Genomic DNA, 21,616 nt, shown 5'->3' on the forward strand with positions numbered 1-21,616 from the left:
GAGGATTCTGGTAATAAGCACTTCCCTTTAGCTCTGTAATAGTATTCAGTAAACATTTTACTACTCAGAATACTTTATTAATTTAACAAATGCATGTTAAATGCCTATTTACTAGGAGGCATAAAGATGGAAAGCAAAGTCTCTAACCCTACAGATGCTACTATTAAGGTGGCAGGTATATAGGCAGCCATGTATGATGACATGAGATCATATATATTATAGGTTATGCCTGAAATGCAGTGGGAACCCAATAGAATAAAACAAATCAGTGACAATGTTATAAAAGATACAGTATTAAAACTGATGCTTGAAGACTCTACTTAAAAGGTTTGGGGTGGGGGATTAATGAGTACAAATATACAGTTTGATAAAAGAAATAAGACCTAGTACTTGATGTATCAGCAGAGTGACTATGGTTTACAATAATCTATTATGTATTTGGGGTGGGGGATTAATGAGTACAAATATACAGTTTGATAAAAGAAATAAGACCTAGTACTTGATGTATCAGCAGAGTGACTATAGTTTACAATAATCTATTATGTATTTCAAAACAACTGGAAGAAAATAATTTCTATGTTTCTAGCATAAACAAAAGACAAATATTTAAGATGATGGATACTTCAATTATACAAATTTGATCTTTTCAAATTACATGAATTTATTATAGAATGTACTACAAAAATATGTACATCTATTACACATCAATAAAAACTAAAATGAAGAAAAAGGAAGAGTTTTTTTTTTTTTTTTTTTTTTTTAAACCAAGCAGACACATTTTGTTTTGGAGAGGAGAATAAGAGAAGGCAGGAGACCGTCCCAAGGAAAGAAGGTAGCATATGCAAAAGGCAGGGCTTATTAGAAAATGTGACCCATTTAGGTATCACCATGTCCTTTGGAAATGAGGGAGTGTGATTTGTGATGGGAGACTGAAGAAAAGCAATATTGAGCAGATAAACAAGGCCATAATATGAAGAACCTTCCATCCTTAAAAGAATAAAAGGTTAAATCGTATCTTTAAGTTGCAGGGAGTCATAAAATGTGAGTATCTGTAATACCACAGTCTCGTATCCAAATAAGTTACATAAAATTTCTCTATTTTGATAAAGTGAATATAAGAATAAACTATTTTTTAGGACAATTGTTTTCACACCAATTAGTTTAACATTTCAAAATCAAATGTTTTTAGTTTGGATCTACATTTTCATCTACCTTTTGCACATGCTTTTCCTCAGGTAAAGAAAAAATCCACCATCTTGCACCTCAAGCCTATGTCTCCACTCTCCTGTTTCTTTGCTAGGAGAGTAGAAATGGCCATGTGTTCTGTCATATTCCCATCAACACCCTCCTTCACCCACTACAGATTTCAACTGTTCAGCGTAGCACATTGGCTCCTAGTTCCTTTATTCAACTTCATACCTTCAGATGATTGAAACACAAATGTCACTTAGTCTGACATTCTGAAGAGAGAGAGAGAGAGAAAGAATTAAAGAGAGAGACAGATTTGTGATTTAAATATCAAAACTAATAATCCAACTTTTATGAAATGTCAAATGTGAATGGAAAGGGTGGAATTTACAGATGTTTAACAGTTATTGGCTAGCATAACTGAGTAATCTTATCTGAGCACTTGAAAACAAAGGAAGGATCTCCTTTGACAATGTTTGCCAAGGTTTTTAAAATACATAGATTGGAAAGATGCTCTAAGTTCAAACCAAGTGTTAATTACAGAAAAAGTACTATGACCAATTTCCATTTCATGAATGTCAGGATGTATTTATCTTTCTGAAATGAGAGATATGGGAGACAGTTACTTAGGAAACACGAGGTTACTGAGAGAATGTTTTCTATACTTGTAATTAAAATAGTGACTTACCTTTGTGAACAGGCAATTTACTGCAGGAGTACCTTTCCAGTAATATAAAAACATTGGTTTTAAAAGAACCTCATTAAACGTGGTGTTTGCTAGGAATCTCTAAATTTAAATTGAAATATTGGTAAAAATGAGGCTAAGTCTGGCTGCTTCTTCAAATTAACTCAAATGCTTAAATAGAATGTTGTGATGAAAACTTTGAATTTTATAGATTTTAGTAAGCAAAATGTCTACTAAAGTGACTATTTTTGTTTTTTATAAATACATTATGCTGCTTCATATATTTTTATTTTATGAGCAGATGGATCTTAAATTTAAAAATCTATAGGCACATATTGTATAGCAGATCTCTAGAATTTACTCATCTAGCATAATTGAAATTAAGGTATTATGCTCTTTAAAATTTTTTGAGCAGATATCATGTTGAATGTTCTTCTAATAACAGACAAAAACAATGACAAAGGAACAAAAGGAAACTGTGGGAGGTGTTAGAAATGTCTATTACCTGGATTGTAACAGTCATACCAATGGCTGTGTACATATGTCCTGCCCTCCAAATTGAATGCATCAAATACATGTAGTTCTTTGTATACCAATTATACTTTAATAAAGCTTTTTTATTAAAAAGAAAACAACATGTTTCTAAAAGTCTTTTCAGATTAGCATTCCTTCATTGGTCATAGTTCTGAGTTCAGAGAAAAGAATGTAGGGGCAAATCTGACACACTGAGCATTTAGATAGGAGCATAAAGAGTAACAAGCTGATTTCCTGACATCTCTGTGATGTAGAAATCAGCAGAAAAAAACTTATGATCATGAATATGTATTTAAACTACAAAGAGCATGTGATAAGGTTAGTTTTTGAAGACTGTTTATTCCATAAATATGGCAGTGTACACACAACACCTTCTTGATTTACGATCCATGACAACAGTCACTAGAAGGGGTGGAGGGAACACAGCAGTTCTCCAATCCAGGTTTTCTTCTGGGAAGTGCTACAAGCACAACTTTGCTGTTCAGTTATAAAGTTCTTATTCAGTTCTCATGGTTCCAAAATAGAGCAGTCTGCAGGGAATATAAGATGAAATGATTCTGTTCCCAACTCCCACCACCTTCATAAAATACAGTTAAATTAGTGGCAAAGGCCAGTTGTCCTCAATGTCCCCAAATCCCAAAATAGACTGAATTAAAATACAGCATAGGATCCTTCTGGCTTCACTTTTTTTCTCTCTCTAGAATCAGTCCATTTCTTTCCCCTTTTCAATAACACCCAATGCCCTTCACTCTACTTCAATTTCACAAGTACTTGTGGTCTGCTTCCTAAATCTAGATCACCATTAGCAAATTATTTCTCTGCCCTTTCTCATATATAAAGTATATAAGGGAGATGGAAATAGTAGAAAAAATGAGTCCATTTGATACAATCATAAGTCAAATTTCAACTGATTCCTTGAGATTATACAACCATTCAATTTTCCATGTCTCTTTTATATTTTACTATTATGTTCAGGAATAATTTTAGAATTTTCCCTTTTTTTCAAGCAAATAATCCCAAAAGTCTCTCCTTTTTTCCAGATTTCAGTAGAGAGCCTCATTTCCTACTTTGTTTATCATTATAAATAGTATTACAAATATTAGTTGTTATAAATATTAACTGCCAGGTACTCCATTACTGATTTTGATTATTTTCTAAGGTAGGGATTATTGTTAATTGAATTCCACAGATGAGATAATACATATAAAGAAGTTACGATGTTTCAAAAATGTTTTTTAATATCCTTTTTAATATTCCTTGGAATTCTCTATCTTCAAATCGAAGCAGTGAGATTTACTACCCCAGGGAAGAAAGGAGGTAGAAACTACCAAGAACAAATTAGCTGTTGATCAGTTTTGAGTCTCAAAGCTGTTATTCTTGATTACTTTAGACAATAGTAATAAAAGCCAAGTGTAGTTAAAAGAGACAAAAATTTTAAAAATGCCTTCCTTGTCCTTTTCCAGTGTATCTAGACAGATCAATCAACTTTATTGTAGTTAATTTAAGTATATACATATATATATATATATATATATATATATATATATATCTCAGAAATGTAAGAACAAGAAAGGAAATCTCCCAACTTCCATTAAAATGAATGGTGGAAATAAACATGTAATTGAACTGCATTTTTCGACTCCTGGCCTGATTTCCAGAGAAGAGTGTTAGGATATTGAAGGAACTGTCCAGGGGAGGAGGTCTCTTACCCCACCTTCTATTTGGAACTTTAACAAAAGTCCCCTTTGAATATGGTCCTGCTGCATTATAGAGCAGCCTCAGCTTTGTGGATTGGAGAGGTAAGAACCTATTTAGTCCTTTTTAGCTTTCCTAGGCTTTCTACTGGCAGCAAATGACCTATAAATTCCTTGATGATCCTAGGGGTATGTGTGTAGGTGGTGATGGCCATGTGGCTATGAGATATTCTAATACCACTGGAGCTGAGGATTGATAGACTAGGTATTAAAGGGAAATCGGGGGCAAATAGGAGTATCAGTGGAATCAGTCAGCAGAGGGAAATGGATGATTCAATCAGGGCGTAGTCTAAATTAGAACATAAAGTATGTGTGACATTAGCATCAACTTTGAGTAGTAAAAGCCAGAAGTCGTCTCTGGAATTAGTTCTATTGAAGCAGGATATTTTCCTGACTTTTTTGCATCACTTGAGACATGGTTGCCTCATTTACAGAGCCAGCACTCTCAACATCTCACAGGAAGCAGTGCACAAGCCAATGAGTGCAGGAACTGGAGTGAATGAGAGTGCTGGAATTGACCAGCCCCTTCAGCACCCATGGAATCAAACTCCACTCACTGGGACCTGCTGCATTCCACCCCTTGCAGGAGGAAGCACACAGTTGAGCAGGCTCAGGAACCATCAGGATGCTTTAGTACCGGCAGGAGTGAACTCTGTGCAGGCTTCATCACAGCATCCAGGTGGGAGTGCCTGCAACTCCAGAAGCTCCAGAGGGCATGTTACAGTGTTCTTATAGCTCTGCCATCCATAATTGGCTTAAGAGTTAACAGCTCAGTGGGCCCTCTGCCTTTTCACATGAGGCGGCTGCCCTCTGCCAATGAGGGCAAAGTGCCAGTGTGTTAGCCTTGCGTATCCACACTTGTGGCTCACAAGCTTTTGTTCAGCATCCAGGAAAAATGAGGTCGCATGAACAAATTGAAGAACGGTAAATGAGAGAGACTGTATTGCTGATGAAAGTGGCTCTCAGTGGGAAGGGAAGCTGAAAAGGCGACGGGGCGGGAAGGTAATCTTCCCCTGAAGTTTGGCTGCCTTCCCCTGAAGTCTGGATACTTCTCCAAAGTTGCACCATCAAGTTGTCCCTCTGAAGTCAAGCCATTTCTCTCTAATGTCCAGCCATAGTCCTATCTACTGGCTGAGTCTGGGTTTTTATAGGAACAGGATGGGGCAAGGCAGGGCCATGGGCAGTTTAGGAACAGGCATATTGGAGTGGGAAAACAGGGATATAAGTTCTTACTTTAGGCCACAATTTTGGGCTTTTCAGCTTAAGGGTGGGGTTCCACTGGGGACCTCCCCTTTTCTGCCTAGAATTTCTCTGCTTCCTGTCCTTATCACTATCATACCTTAGTAGAGACTTTCAAATTGTGGAGGATGCTGAAGAGGTATCGGCTCCGCTCCCTCCTTCAGTTTCAGATGGTCACAATCCATGCATGTTCACCATTTTCTCGTATATTCAACTAGAATCTTAAAGAGAAGTGGACCTGGCAATACGTCTGAAAGGAGGAGCATTTAACTGAGTCATCTGGGCAGGTACCAACTTCCTAAATTGCCAAATTACTAGACCAGGTGAGATTACGAGGTTAGAAATCACCTAATTCTCCTTAACACTATATACCACTGTCTCTTGTCAGAAGGTTAGGAACTAACAAGATAATTTCAGTTATATCAAAATGAAGGGCATATTGTTTTCTTTCACAGCTAAGTGTAGTATATCAATAAACTTTTCTTAACAATTACAGCCCACTATGCCATGAGCACTGAAACCAATGACCACATTTTTCTTATTCATGATCTACAGCACCAGTGTCTGCTTTGCCACTCACTATATACTTTTGAGATGTGCAGATAAATGAGACAATTTATTATTTTTCCTCCAAGGCATAGAGGCAGACAGCAGAGGCAGACATATAATTATGATTTTCAAAACTAAAATTTCAACCACTGATCATGAACTCATTTCTTTCCATTTTTCTGGAGTTCTCATACCTCAGCTACCCCACTTTGTTATACCATGTTCATTCTTAATTTTATTAGTAGTTTTTTCCCTGTATCTATCAACATGTTGTTCTTTCCTGAAATAAGGAGCAAAAAGAAATTTATTTGAACACTCTGCCTTTTTGGGCAGTCATCCAACTTGTTTTTGTCTATTTTAATGAAATTTAGAATCCCTGCAGCCATTTCCCTTGCAGACTTTCTCTCTCTCTGGCTCTCTTTCTTTCTTTCTCTCTCTCTCTCTTTTTTTTTTTTTTCTGTCTCTTATCTTTCCTCCTCACTAGCTTCAGAAATCTTACCTAGGAACTAAGAATTAGTCTTAATACCTACCAACAGTTTGTTGATTTCCTGTTGTTAGGTGGAAGAGCATATTTCTGTTCTCTTTGGCAGCCCTGGAAACCTTGATTCTGACAAGATCTTCTTTATTGCTGCTTTCTTCTCTCATAGATCTAGTGAAATGCATTCTTCTAATTATTTTCCCTCCTCCTTGTTACCTCTATTATAATTCTTTTGTTTAGTGTTTTTACCTTTTTTACTTCCTACTTCCTGACAATGCAAGCCTTTACTTTTCTAAGGCTGATCTACTAACTGCTTTCTAAGTATGCTGTATACATTCCACCTCCAAAGTTCTTGGTCATCTCAAAAGCATCACTGTGAGAGATGAAGAGCACAGGGTTTGTATCACATATATTAGGGTAGATTATTAGCTTCGCCATTTAATAACTGTGTGGCCTTTGATAGTTTCTAAATATTTTAAGTGTTTTATTATCCATAAAAAATGGATCATTATGTTTATATATAACTGTTGCTTGACGATTTAAATAAAGTTAACCTTAAAAGTGGCAACAGTGGTTGGCCTATAAGGTATACTAAAAGTGATACCAATTTTTATGTTTGGAATTATAAGCATATATTTTATCTATTTCCCTCCACACAGGAACACTAAAATCATAAACATTCATCAGAGCTTGGTTAAATCTATTGTACACAGATATTAAATAGTAATGTTAGTTACCTGGGGAAAATATTTTAGGAATGAGTGAGCTATTTTTATATTTGTAGTCATTATACTTATCTGATTTTTAAGCAAGCTATTGCAACAGTTTGATCCATGTTACAATAGATGTCTTCATTTTGTAAACAACCTTGATGAATGGATTTGACTGTAAAAAATGAATACCATTCCATTTTTGGAATCTTCTGAAATGGAAAAACAAGAGGATAAGTGAATTCCTCTGACTAACATGGAAAGAACTTTCAGATTTTGCAATCATCTCTGCAGTAAAGGGAGAAAGGTGCAGCACAAATGTAAGGTGAAGATCTTATAATCTGATTGTTGTGGCCTGAGAATACCAGGCTGGCTTCTAAGGCATCTATGACAGAGCATAGATGACAATTGCCAGGCACACTGAAATTAAAGTTGCTTTCTACTACATGGTCAAAAAAAAGAACAAAATGATGCTAACTTTGCTGTGGTTGAAATGAGGAAGTGTTTTGTCCAACATGGAACATTGAGGGAACAAAAATATGAAGGAAGCTGGAAGAGGGAGACTGAGGAAGGCTGCGGAAGGACAGTCCAGGTAGAGGCTGTAGCAGGAGATAAATCTGAAGACAGTCCACCCCTAAAGGCCCTTGGTGATAAGCGAAATGTCTCTGGACTTCTCCAAACTCAAGAATGAGCATTCAGCTATTTTAGAAAAAGTGAAACAGAATGTCAGAAAATATTGTGCCACTTAAGCTGGAAGTACACTAGGTTACCATTCATAATAGGACATGTTTTGGACATAAAGTTGGCAATATGATAAAAGAATTTAGGGGGATGAGTCATTGGACCAGTGAAGTTTTATATTTTATAGCACTTCAGTTAAATCACTATTTACTCTGTCTTCTCACAGATACATTATATGCAAGTAATATATTCTTCCTTCTCAAGTTTATTCTTCATTTAGCTTCAAAACATTAACTGACATTATATTTAAGCAAGCTTCTTATTTTAAAATTGTGTAGGTATCACAGAGTTCCCATATAACCTTTTATTTCTTTTATTATTATTATCACTGTAACAAATTACCACAAATGTAGCATCACAAACAAAAAACAACAAAAAACCTCCATTTAATCATTACAGTTCTGTAAGTAAGAAGTAGAACATGGGTCGAAGGGTCCCAAAGGACTAAAATCAAGTTATCCATGGAGCTGTGTTTCTGAAGGTTCCAGGAGAGACTTGATCCCACCTTCTACTGCACACCCACATTCCATAGTTCACAGTCCCTCTCCTCCATGTTCAAAGCCACTATTGGCTGATAGAGTTGCTTTCATGCTTCAAATTATTCCTCTCTCTATTCTGCTGTCCCACCTCTCTCCTCACAATCAGGGTAAGTTTTCTGCTTCTCAAGATTTGTGTGATTAGATTGGGCCCACACAGATAATCCAATATAATCGCCTTATCTTGGGGTCTTTAACACATCCACAGGTTCTGGAGATTAGGACCTGGATATCTTTGTGGGAAAATATTACCTGCCTACCAGACTCACACCAAGATTCTGCTATTATTAACATCTCATATTATGATATATGTCAGAATTAATGATGAGATATCTACAAATTGTTATTAACTAATATCCATACATCCTTCAAATTTCTTTAGTTTTTAACAAATGCCTTTTTCTTTCTGTTCCAGAATAACATTCTGGATAACACTATGTTTAGTTCTCATGTCCTTAGGCGCCTCTTAGCTATGACAGTTTCTCTGGCTTTCCTTGTTTTTGATGGCTTTGAGAGTTTTAAGGAGTACTTATAGAAGTCTCTAAATAATGACATGAAAGAACGAGGAGTTGTGCTCACACATGAACTCTAACATTAAGAAATAAAGAGTTATGCTCCAATTCCTTAAAGGCAAATTATCTAAACAAATTACTTGACATTCTATTGCACAAGAGATGTAGTTTTGACCTCATTTATTCAGTCATGTATTTTTATAAGCAGACAGACTCATGTAATTTTTAGACTTTCAGTTATAGTACTAACTTATTTATTTTTTTGTTCAAATGATTCCAGGTTTGAAAATTGGGAGCACTTTCAATTGGCTTTTGAGCCCTTTTAACATAGCCCATCATTGTGTGTGTGTTTGTGTGTGTTAGCACTTCCTTACCCTTTATCACTAAAGAAGGTCTGGACTTGCCTGGCATATATCGTGGCCCAACTTTAGAAGCATCATTTATCCAAGGATTCCTGGGCCCTTTTATTGGAAAATAATATTAAAAACCAATATTTGGGTGCTAGGTGTGCTGATGGCTATAGGTGTATTATTGCTTCCAGGCCTTCTCATATGGCCTATATCTATAAATATTTCTATGTATGTCTTAGTCTGATTAGGCTGCTGTGGCAAAAAAAAAAAAAAAAAAATTCACTGTGTAGCTTAAAAACATCAGACATTTATTTCTCACAGTTCTGAATGTTGGGAATCCAAGATCAAAGAGCAGGAAAATTTGCTGTCTGGTGAAGGCTTGTTTCTTGGTTCATATATGGTGGTTGGGGTAAATAAGCTCCGTGTGTGTGTGTGTGTGTGTGTGATTCTGTGTTTTATAAGGGCACAAATGCCCTTTATAATAGCTCTCCAAATGTCTTTCCTCCTAATTATATCACATTGTTGATTAGATTCCAACATATGAAATTTGAGGAAACAATAATATTAAAATCATAGTAACATATAACTATCTATCTCTGTAAGCTAATGATGAGCTTATACTGAAATCTCCAACGCCAATTCATTACCACATGAATCATCCTAGCCTGCTCCTTCTGTTTCTCTACAACCTCTTACTCACACAGTGAGAAATCTGGCTTCCACCATCCACTATCCATTTACTTAATTGTTCAAATCCACTATACATGTATAGTAATTTAAGATTTGTTGACTCATATCCTCATGGGGAAAATTTCATGAACTTGATTATCGTGCTTGCATCTACCATCTTTAGCCTGTGGTCTTCCAGATTACACTCATTTCCATAGTTAATACTTAGGTCAGTATTTTTTCATTCACCCCATTCAGCATGATTGCTTCTTATATTTATAGTACAGTTGTATTGTTTTTACCATATTCTGCTTTCATCCTGGAGTCATCTGACCTCCTAAATGATTTCTCTTTTACATAGCATACATTAAGGTCACTATTTACACTGTAAAGTTCTATGTATTTTGAAAAATGCACAGCAGCATGTATTCACCACCAACCTCATCATACAAAATATTTTAACTGCATTTAAAAATCCCCTGTGCTTCACCTATTCACCTCTCCTCCTTTTTTTTTTTTTTTTTTTTTCTCTTTTTTCTTGAGACAGAGTTTTCCTCTTGTCCCATCCAGACTGCAAACTCTGCCTCTGCAGTTCAAGTAATTCTCCAGCTTCAGCCTCCCAAGTAGCTGGGATCACAGGCTCTTGCCACCGTGCCCAGCCAATTTTTGTGTTTTCATTGAGACGGGGTTTCTCTCTCCATGTGAGGACACAAAAAGTAGGTGCCACTTTCAAGTCTATATTATGAGTCAATAAGCCATAAAATGTACCCCATCAGACAATGCTTTTTTGTGAAGGAAGGGCACAAACATATAGATCATAGCAGAACTAATGTTTGCCAAGCCCATTGCATGTTGCAGTTGAACCTGGAAGTGAATTATATAACATTATTTGCATACATATATCTTAATTAATATTTTTCCATTTAAAAATGCCTTTTTTATTTAAAGATACTGGATTTGAGACTCAATTCACCTTTCTGTTCTTTGCAAATAACTGAACTTCTCATTATCTTAATTTCTGTAATCTATTTAACAAAACATTTACAAATGTTCATGACTAAGGTAAAATAAAAGGGATTAGTGGTCAACAAGCCATTAATAAGAACTCTCCATAATAACATGAAATTAGACTTCAAACATTTCTTCAGTTTTATTTTGTAATTTAATCTGTTTTATAGCAAATATGTCAACCAAACTTTTCATGCTAAAAACCACATTATTAAAATATCTAAAAATATCTTAATATCTGTTGATTAAATAAAGCATCTTCTACACTGTAATGTTTGGGACACTCTTCTAGTGAAATGTTTCTCAATCAAACATATTTCACCTTGTTTGCCATGCTTTATTTTTGCTTCCTTTTGTGTGTTCTGTTGTTATTTTCTGATTTAAGCTACATTAATTAAATTTTCTAATACATCATATCTCTATGTTGATATGTCAGTTGTACATTCTACTTTTGTGCTTCTAGTAGGTATCTTTAAAGTTTTTATTATCCATATTTGATATAGCAAATTTCTAAGCTTAGTATCACTTACAGCTGTATAATACAAGGTTATTAAAGTATTTTAACTCCAATCTCTTTTTTTTTTTTTTTTTTTTTGAGACGGAGTTTCACACATGTTTCCCAGGCTGGAGTGCAATGGCGCGATCTCGGCTCACCGCAACCTCCGCCTCCTGGGTTCAGGCAATTCTCCTGCCTCAACCTCCTGAGTCGCTGGGATTACAGGCACGCGCCACCATGCCCAGCTAATTTTTTATAGTTTTAGTAGAGACGGGGTTTCACCGTGTTGACCAGGATGGTCTCGATCTCTTGACCTCGTGATCCACCCGCTTCGGCCTCCCAAAGTGCTGGGATTACAGGCTTGAGCCACCGCGCCCGGCAACTCCAATCTCTTTATCCTTCTTTTCATAATATTTTTTCCTAGAGTTTGTATTCCATTACATTTGTAATCTCTTTTAAACTTAGTCTCTTTTTTCTCTTTTTCAATAAGCATATATTTATGGTTAAATACTTAAATACCCCTTTCCTAGCTCAGTATTTCACTTTCTTTGGCTTTAATTTCCAAAGTACATTTTTTGAAATTGTTTTAGTGAAAGACTGATTGAAATAAACTCTCTTAATCTTTGTCTAAAATATTTTACTTTGCTTTAATTATTGATTGACAGATAAGTTAGATACAGAATTCTACATTCATTGCCATTTTCCCTCAGCACTAAAAAATAATTTATCTTCAGGTGTCTGCTATTGCTTATTAGAAGTCTGGTGAGAGTCTAGTTGTGATATATTTATACGTCATCTTACTTTTCTTTACAGTGTTTGCCCTGGTTTCCTGCAATTTTTTATGTGATACTTCTATGTGTTCTTGCACATGCTGAATAATACTCTGCTTTCAATAGCTAAATACTTATGGATTTAACCAATATGGGAGATAGTTTTCTGATTTATTTATTTAGAGCACTACCTTGTTACTATCCGGTTGTCCCAACTTTTTTTTCTTAATCCACATCAACATATGTTAAATCTTATTCTATTGTTTGTCTCTTTTGTTTTCTGTTAAAAAGATCTATGACTTTATGTCTCTGTATCTCTGTTTTATTAATATGTTCTGTGTGGTTTATAGCCCATACTTATTCCCAACTTCAGTCCTTGCCTCCTCAGAAGAATGAACTTAACTGAGGGGTATAAAGCAGTAAAAGGAACTGAGGCAAGTTCCAGAGTAGGAATGGAAGATTATTTTAAAAAGACCTTAGAACAGGAAAGAAAGGAAGGTGAACTTGGAAGAGACCCAAGCAGGCATGTGAAGGTTAAAGAGAGAAGGTCCACTGCCTTGTTTAACCATGATCCTAGGACTTTTATAAGCTCACCTCTTTGTCATGATTCTTCTTTAGAATGGGTTGCCCACATGCACAGAGCCCTCCCTTGCCCTTGGAAAATGAGAACACCCAATGTGTTTACGGTAGTTAAATACATGTCCATCTGAGGTTTTCTTCCTTTCTCCAGTGAAATGTACCCAGAAGATCATACTCTGCCATTTTTTGTCTCTTGATATGCATGCCCAGGAAGCTGTTTCTCCCTAGGGCCTGCATTCAAGCAACACTTTTAATATGAACAGGTGTGGACCACCAAGAGATTGCCTCTCCCTGGCTGCTGAATTATAATTTTTGGACTGGCAATACAATAATTGCAGAATCATCAGCCTACATTTCTAGTGGGTAAGAGGAGAGCTCCCTCCTGCCTGGCTTATGCCCATTTAACTACCTGTAACATTCTGACATGAACTACTAAAATCACTGTATCAAATATGTTTTAACAAGAACATATGACAACTTATTACTATCATGTTATAATTTTTTTAAATGTTCAGTTTTGCATCAACACTAGCAATTTCATTGTTGACTGAACGTGTCAGGAGAACCATAACTGAAACAAATTTCAATATTCACATGTTGCAGTTTCAAGGGGTAGATAACAAGTGGTTTAAACAGGATGGATTTTTACCCAATGACCTTTTTGTTTCGATGGTTGTGCAATTTAAAAAAGTCATAAAAGAAAATATACCACTGTGACTTGTTTTATGTCTTCTAATATCTTGAGGCAAACTGGCTGACAAATATATTATTCTCTCATGAAAGAGAGGAACCCTGCATAATGTATGCAGGGCTTTACCCTTGCTGGACCAAACTGCTGCTTTTGTTCATGTCTTCTTAACTGCTATTAAAACAGCTTTTCAGGTTGGAACTATAATGCCTGCTTCATAATACTGTTTTGTTCTTTCTGTGGAGAGTCACTGTCTTATATTAAACATGTCCATAAATCTCTCAGTAATTGTATATTATTTTTTGTTTCTTCTACGATTTACACATTGTATTCAACTTCAGGCTTATTCAGCCTTGTACAATGGTATGGCAGGTTTATGGAGTGTTGTAAAGTTGAGAGAAGTGAGGCAATTATTGTTAAGCCTTTGTAAGCTGTTTGAGAAGAGACATTTGCTGCAACATGCAATGAGGCCAGCATCTACCAGCTATAGGTTTACTTGGATTTTTATTTAAACTCTTTCTAAAGGGGCGAGTGTTAATATAAACTTCTTAAAAATAGAAAACTTTACTTAAAAACTGGGAGGTTTTTTTATTTTTTAAACATAAATCAATGACCATCAGATATATGAGTAACACAAATAACATTGGTTAATAAAATTGTTTTTGATCTAATGCAAGTGAAATAAAAAAAATTCCATAAGAGCTATATTAATAAGTTATATTCAAATATCTGCAAGTTTTTCACCAAATGAAAGTCTTCATGGGCTAATTTTTTTGATATTAATATTTTTCTTATCTCCTGGAGTTGTAGATGTAAATAGGGGGATACATTATTTAGAGATAATGAGATGGCCTAAATCTTTCCTAGCCAAATTTTTTTTAACTTCTAGATGAGATTATGCTAATATATTAAACAACCAGATGTATTTGTGTTTAGATAACATTGAGCAGCATGCATTATGATGCCAAATATGACCTTCTTGTCATTGGAAAGAAAAGAATAGTGGGCATATATACCTTTCACAGCAGCAATCTCATTTGGAATAATATGGTAACATAAAACAAAATGAATTGTATGTAAATTACCAGAACTGGCCCCATTTCTCAAGATAGCGGTAAAATTATAGAATTTTTACAATATGTATATTATACTATCTTATTTCAAATCCACTGTGTCAAAGACAGAAGGATTATATAGTACTACAGGCATTGGAAATATCTATAGAGTTTAGAGTAAAATTTAGCAGTTTGCCTGTGTTGGGAATCAACAGTATAACTCAGTGTTTTCCAAGTTAACTTCTATGTAGAATACAATATATGTTAAAGAACGAGCCATAAAAATGTGCTAACTTGAATCCTCTATATGTGTTATTAAAGTTCATCAGTAATCATAACAATCATTAGAATTTGAGTCAAAAATATTTGATTTTTCAGATAATTTTATTTCTGATATTGTTTGGAATTATGAATACATGAAAATAATAAAAGCGGACTGTCTTTGGTGGACTTTATTATAGTTCTTAATTCTATATAGACAATATACCTCTTAACTGCTTACCTTCTGGCCCACTCACACTCTCCCATCCATGTGATGCTGATGCTTCCAAAGTTGACCTAAGATTCTCAACGGACAATCTAATTCCTCTTATCCAAAATTGTAGAAAACTTGCCTTTGTTCACTACATGTAAAATATTTAATTTACCAATGATGTCCCTTTTTAATTTGTCATTGAGATTGATGCTCTATCTACTAACTTCAGAATAAATCCTCTTTTAGTACCTAGTGAGTGATCTTCATTGAAAATTATAAAATGGCCAGATTAACTATAATCAAAGTGGATTATCCCAAGGCTTATAATGTGGAGAAAGGTATTACAAGTTATTAAAGGTGAGAGGATTAGCAGTTAGCAAGAATTTATCTATGAGGTTGTAATTTTTTTCATATTTTATTTCATATCAACAGACCAAAGAAGAAAACATGGTATGCTTATTAGAAAATAAGTCTGTACCAAAGACAGCAGTTCTGATTTTCTGCCCTGAAATGTGATATAAATTATATAAATTTGTCAAGCGCTTGGCATTCAATATTTTTCCAACACTATAAGATTCCCAGTGTGACTGTGATTTAAGCATTAAAGAAAGTACAAAATTGTATGCCACACTGCTTAAATTAACAAACTGGAATTGTCATTCCTCCTTCTTCAGAAAATTTATAGTTTGTCATTTCTATATTGTGTATGGAAGAAGAGTTAGCATTCATTAACATGATTTTACCACATGTTAATTGTATTTTAAAAGCCAATCTCAGAATAATATAAAATATGTTGTTTTATTGTAATAGAAAATTTAAATTACAAATTACATTAAAATGTCTATTTGCATATACAACTTTAAATTTAAAAATGAGTGTGAATTGCAATGTATAATATTTTTGTTTATTAAAGTACATGCAGTACATTACTGAATTTGTATTATACATTAAAATTAAAATTTCATTTTGTTAATTGCTAATTGTTTTCAAATTAAAGAAAGAATTGAGAAAATAAAGAATTACAACAAATGTAAATGAAAGATCTTTAAAATGAAATGCTACAAAATATGTGGCAGTTGTATAACTTGACCTCTAAGTAGTTCTGCTTTCTTATCTTGTAGGAACTTAGAAAAACTGGAGGTGTATTTAGAGAAAATAATAACAGGCTCATAAATATTCTGAATTTAATAGAGATATTTAAACTGAGGTATACTTTTAGCAGTGGTAAATACTTACTTGTCTGTAGTAACCTCAATTTTTGCCTCCTCAGAAGAAAGAATTTGACGTACGGGCATAAGACAGAGTCAGAGACCAAGGCAAATTTTAGAGTAGGAGAAAGTTTATTAAAATGTTTTAGAGCAGAAATGAAAGGAAGTGAAGTACATTTGGAAGAGGGCCAAGGGGGGCAACTTGAGAGATTCGAGTTCTCAGTTTTACCTTTGACTTGTAGTTTTATAAATTTGCTGCCATTGACCTTCTTCACAAAACTGGAAAAATCCACCTTAAACTCCATATGAAACCATAAAAGATCCTGCATAGCCAAGACAATCCTAAGCAGAAAGAACAAAGCTGGAGGCATCATGCTACCTGACTTCAAATTTTGCTAAAGCCACAATAATCAAAACAGCATAGTACTGGTACCAAAACAGCGACATAGACCAATGGAACAGAACAGAGGCCTTGGAAGTAATGCCACACATCTACAACCATCTGATCTTTGACAAACCTGACAAAAACAAACAATGGGGAACTAATTCCCTGTTTAATAAATGATGTTGGGAAAACTGCTAGCCATATGCAGAAAGCTGAAACTGGATCCCTTCCTTACACCTTATACAAAAGTTAACTCCAGATGGATTAAAGATTTAAACATAAGACCTAACATAAAAACCCTGGAAGAAAACCTAGGCAACAGAATTCAGGACATAGGCATAGGCAAGGACTTCATGACTAAAACACCAAAAGCAATGGCAAGAAAACCCAAAATAGATAAATGAGATCTAATTAATCTCAAGAGCTTCTGCACAGTAAAAGAAACAATCATTAGAGTGAACTGGCAACCAAGAGAATGGGAAAAAATTTTCACAAGCTACCTATCTGACAAAGGGCTAATATCCCGAATCCACAAAGAACTAAAATTTACAAGGAAAATAACATCAAAAAGTGGGCAAAGGATATGAACAGATGCTTTTGTAAAGAAGACATTTATGCGGCCAAGAAATATATGAAAAAATATTAATCAGCACTCGTCATTAGAGAAATGCAAATCAAAAACACATTGAGATACCACCTCATGCCAGTTAGAATGGTGATCATTAATAAATCTGGAGACAACAGATGCTGGAAAGGATGTGGAGAAATAGGAATGCTTTTACACTGTTGGTGGGAGTGTAAATTAGTTCAACCATTGTGGAAGACAGTGTGGCAATTCCTCAAGGATCTAGAAAGAAAAATACCATTTAATCCAGTAATCTCATTACTGCGTATACACTCAAAGGATTATAAATCGTTCTCTTATAAAGACACATACACAAGTGTGTTCATTGCTGCACTTATTGCAATAGCAAAGACTTGTAACCAACCCAAATGCCCAACAATGATAGACTGGATTAAGAAAATGTGGCACATACACACCATGGAATACTATGCAACCATAAAAAGAATGAGTTAATGTCCTTTGCAGGGACATGGATGAAGCTGGAAAACATTATTCTCAGCAATTGACACAAGAACAGAAAACTAAACACCGCATGTTCTCACTCATAAGTGGGTGTTGAACAATGAGAACACATGGACACACAGTGGGAAGCATCACACACTGGGGTCTGTTTGGGGGTAGGGGAAGTAGGGGAGGGCTAGCAGGGAGTGGCGAGATTGGGGAGGGATAACATTAGGAGAATTACCTAATGTAGGTGATGGGGGAATGGATGCAACAAACAACCATGGCGTGTGTATACTTATGTAACAATCCTGCATGACCTGCATATGTACCCCAGAACTTAAAGTATAATAAATAAATTTGCATTCTGTATGTGCAGTGGGAGAGGCCACATGCACAGTGTGTTCACTGAAGTTGTACACATGCTCACTTCAAGCATTCTTCATTTACCACCTGAGTGTTCCTAGAAGAAGGTCATGTACCAGTTAAACGCTACTGTTTTGCCTATTAATGTGAATGCTTGAGCTCACTTGTCCAGCTCTTGAGATCTTATTGGGAAGCTACTGATCACCAATTTCAGGAGTTTTTGTCTACTGGAAGACTGCCTTTCCCTGGTTCCAGCTGCAACCAATTATTATTTTAGAGCGGTAGCTTGACAAGTATCTGACCATTACTTGATTGGCTCCTGACATTCCTGCTGGGCTCTGTTCATGTCTACCACTCTGCACATGTCTGACTAATTATCTACTCTAACAATACAAATATGAAAAAAATCTAACAACTGAAGCTTAAGAAAGAAATACTAAAAAATAAAAAAATGAAGCAGAAGACTGGAGCAATGTCTAGATTTATTTTGAAATATGTAATGCCTTCAATATTTCATATGCCTTCCTTTCAGGATTATTAGGAAAATTTATTTTTGTCCTGAAATAAAGGAAAATGTTAAAAAAATGTTTTTCCACTATGGATATTAAATAATTCTGTGTTGTCTCTATGGGAACCAGAAAAATAAAAGCTAAGTTGCAGTATGAATTCTCTGTTAGACAAATAACATGTATTATAGGACAATTTTAAGGTAGAAAATGTCTGTTTTTAACATACTAATGGTAGTATATTCTACTTGTTTGGGAATGAATCAACAAGTTTCACATCTCAAATTATATTTCTTACTCTCCACTATTTGTAAACTAAGTTAAGTGAAGGGTATTTTTTTGTAGACCAAATGTGGACTGGTAGTTCTGTTGCATAGCTTTCAGTTCATTTTCTCTTTTAGAACAAGGATAAAAGAATGAAAACTGTATCAATATTAAAATAAAATAGCTTGAAATAAGAGAATAAGAGAACAACCCTTCACATTGTTTTTTTTGTTTATTATTAAATGATGCTACATAATGTAGTATTTATTAGTGTCAACAAGAGCCAAACTCTGTAAAATAAGAGACTTACTCTGAGCCAAATATGAGTGACAATGGCCCATGACACAGACCTCAGGAGGTCCAGAAAACATGTGCTCAAAGTGGCTGGGAAGCAGCTTGGTTTTAGACATTTTTAGGGAGGCATGCAGCATCAATTGAATACATTTTAGAAATACACTGGTTTGGTTCAGAAAGGCAGGACAACTCAAAGAGGGGGGCTTCAAGGCTATAGGTAAATTTAAACATTTTCTGGTTGACAGTTGGTTGAGTTTGTCTAAAGACCTGGAATCTACAAAAATGTTCAGGTTAAGATAAAAGATCGTGGAGGCCAAGGTTCTTTTGAAGTCTTACAGTGGCTGCCCCTTGAGACAATAGATGACAAATGTTTCAGACCCTTTAAAAAGTACTAGACTCTCAGTTTATCTATTCAAAATTGGAGAGGGCTGTGAGAAAAAGGTCTAGATATGTTAACAGGGATTCTTTATAGATGAGAATTTTCTTCCACAAAGAACAGCCTGAAAAGCCATTTCAGTGTGACAAAGAAACATGTTTTGAGAATAAAATATTTTTATTTTCTTTCTTGTCTTGTAATATTATCCCAGAGTCAGGTAGAAAAGTAAGTTATAATATATAGCGTTAAACAAAACCTATCTAATGAGGATTTAAGTTTATAGGGCATGACTCCCCAGACCCATAAAAATGAAATTTGGGCAAGACAAAAAAAAAAGTCAGTGCTTAGTCCTCATTAGCATGTAAAGGCAGTTATTTCAACTTCTCAGAAAACTCAAGAACAACTCTCTGGTTTAGGGATTGGAAGTAGGGTCTTGGATGTGAGAAGACTGACAAAGAGCATAGGAATTTGGTACAAGAGAAAAACCTATTAACTGGCCAATCTTCCCCTACCTCCTGTGATGCTGTTGGCAAAAGTAGGTGGTTGGGATAGTAAGAAGATGAAATTATCTTGTATTTTGAAAGTAGACTTAATAGGCTGATTGCCTTCTTAACATTAACTGAGTCTATGTTATTCAATTGTGTTTCCTTTATTGTCTCAGCTATAACTGGAGATTTTCTGTTATTTCCTTCTTTAGTAGTTGCTTAGTGCTCATAGCATGCATTTGTAACTTATCACAGTTTACCTTCAAGTGATATTATATAACTTGATGGAAAGTATAAGCACCTTGCAACAGTACACTTCCATTTTTCCTCTCCTGGTATAGTGCTATTTACCTCATATTCTTCTTTTGTTGTTTTTGTAGTAAAGGAAGTGTTTAATAGAAGTCTGGCTATACCAAGTGGGAGACAAGAGTTACTACTCAAATCAATCTCACCCAAGGCTGGTAGGTTACGGGTTTTTAAAAGAAAGTTTCGGAAATGGGTTAGGGGTGGCTAGGAAATAGGTACATGCTGCTGACTTATTGGGGTGCAATCATAGGGGTGTGAAAAATAGTCTTCCTATGAGCCATTTCTGGGTGGGGCCACAGGAGCCTTTGAACTGTGAGTCCAGGTGAAGCCATGGGTGTCAGACATGCAAAACCTTGAATAAATATCTCTAAAGGCCAATCTACAATCATGGTGTTACTTGCAGGACATCTGGAATAATGACTGGAAATTGCATATGTCTACACCTTAGCAGAATTCAGGCTCCTCTGCTTCCCCTATCCTGATGGTCTCTCATTAGCTTTACAAAGGCCATTGAGTTTGAGGAAGGTCTATTAACATTATTATGATTTCTTTTTTTTTTTTTTTTTTTTTTTTTTTTGGTGATGGAGCCTTGCTTGTTAATCAGGCTGGAGTGAAGTTGAGTAGGGGGTCTATTATTATTTAAACCATAAACTAAATGTCTCCCAAAGCTAGATTAGAAACTAGAAGGCTAAAGGCAAGAGGTGGGTGGGCTAGATCAGATCTCTCCTACTTTTGAAATTTTCATACTTATATAAAAAACTGAAAATATATTACTATTTTTTATCATAAAATCTGTTGCCTTTATATTTTTCGGCTTTATTATTAATTGACAATAATTATATTTAAGGTTTACAATGTGATGTATGTGTATATACACACAATGTGAAATAATTATCAGGATCAAGCTAATTAATACATTCACAACCTCACATAGTTACGTGTGTGTGTGGTGAGACCATTTAAGGTTGACTCTCTGGGCAAATTTCAAGTATGAGATACAGTATTATTAATGATAGTCACCATATGAAATAGTCAATTATGTTCTAAGGAGATTTGAACAATTAGAAAATAAATCTTATATTTTTGGAAAGGTTGTAATTTCTGGTGCTGTTTTTCTGTTAGGTAGATCGAAATTTCTTTCAAATATCATTTACTTTCTTCTAATGACTTACTTTAATAACTCTTTGAGTGTTGGTCTGCTGGTGATGAACTGTCTAAAGTTTTATTGTCTGAAATATTTTTCATTTTGCATATGTGTTTGATATTTTCCCAATATAAAATTCTATGCCAACATAGAATTCAAAGTAGTTGCAGTTTAAATATGTTTCTTGACTGTTCTCTGAG

Source organism: Sapajus apella, unplaced genomic scaffold (genome assembly GCF_009761245.1).
Source record: "Sapajus apella isolate SASKATOON/1434 unplaced genomic scaffold, GSC_monkey_1.0 scaffold4, whole genome shotgun sequence".
Lineage (NCBI taxonomy): Eukaryota > Metazoa > Chordata > Mammalia > Primates > Cebidae > Sapajus > Sapajus apella.